We start from the raw sequence: 1,160 nt of genomic DNA, 5'->3' as shown, positions 1-1,160 counted from the left end.
TTTAGCCTCCAGTCCCCTGATCATCTTTGTTGCTCTTCTCTGCACTCTTTCTAGAGTCTCAGCATCTTTTTTACATCGTGGTGACCAAAACTGGATGCAGGATTCCAAGTTGAGCCCCCCAAATTCCACAGCTAAGCAAGACAGTGGTTAAATGAGCTTTGCCCCATTTAACGACCCTTCCTGGCACGGTTCTTAAGTGAATCACTACAGCCATTAAGCGAATCTGGATTTCCCCATTGACTATGCATCTCAGAAAGTCACAAAAGGGGATTGCATGACTCCAGAATACCCCAACCGTCATAAATACGAGCAGGTTGCCAAGTGTCCGGATTTTGATCACCTGACCCAAACAGGATGCTGCAACGGTCGTAAGTGTGAAAAACGGTCCTAAGTCATTTTTTTCCAGTGCTCTTGTAACTTCGGTCACTAAATGGATGTAAGTCGAGGACTACCCGTATCTTCAAAAGGGACCTCATTGAAGAAAGAGGAGATGAATAATCTTCACCCAGTGTTGACCAAAAGAGGATGGTTTTAGTTCCGGGACTCTGAGTTGGACACCAAGTATGTCTGTCCTCTCTTTTTTTTTGAGATGCTAGTTTGTAAAATATTTGGGTTGACTTTTTGCCTTGAATTGTTTCGGGGCTGTTTCCATCACAACTGGACGTGCCTGTGAGCAGAAAGGCAAGTGGGCCCTGCAGCAGACCTCAAAACGGTGTTAGATCACGGTTATTCCACGGGCGATGGCCTCAGTTAGCAATTTAAGGAGCTGAAACAGAGGACTTGATTGGAACTGGGTTTTAAGTGGTGTAAAAAAATAGCAATAATGGAAATGCCCAAAGAAGAAAGCAAGAGATGGGTTGTTGTTTTTTACCCTCCAAGCTTGACGAGGGTCCAGGGCTTTACAATATTCTTCAACCTTGGCAACTCTTAAGATGGATGGACTTCAACTCCCAGACCCTGTTGGGCAATTCTGGGAGTGGAAATCGATCCTTTTTAAAGTTGCTAAATTCTCAGTGCAGCTGCTGCTTTTTTAAAACAGTCCCTTGGTTTGGTCCACCTTGCCATACATTTAAAAAAAATATGGCTCACGTAGGCAGGCCTGTGTGGAAAGAAAAAAAAAAAAAGCCACACTTTCTTAAATGAGTCATTTTAAAACCTGA

Source organism: Protobothrops mucrosquamatus, unplaced genomic scaffold (genome assembly GCF_001527695.2).
Source record: "Protobothrops mucrosquamatus isolate PMUCROS unplaced genomic scaffold, P.Mucros_1.0 scaffold1252, whole genome shotgun sequence".
Classification (NCBI taxonomy): Eukaryota; Metazoa; Chordata; class Lepidosauria; order Squamata; family Viperidae; genus Protobothrops; species Protobothrops mucrosquamatus.
This window is presented reverse-complemented; position numbering follows the sequence as displayed.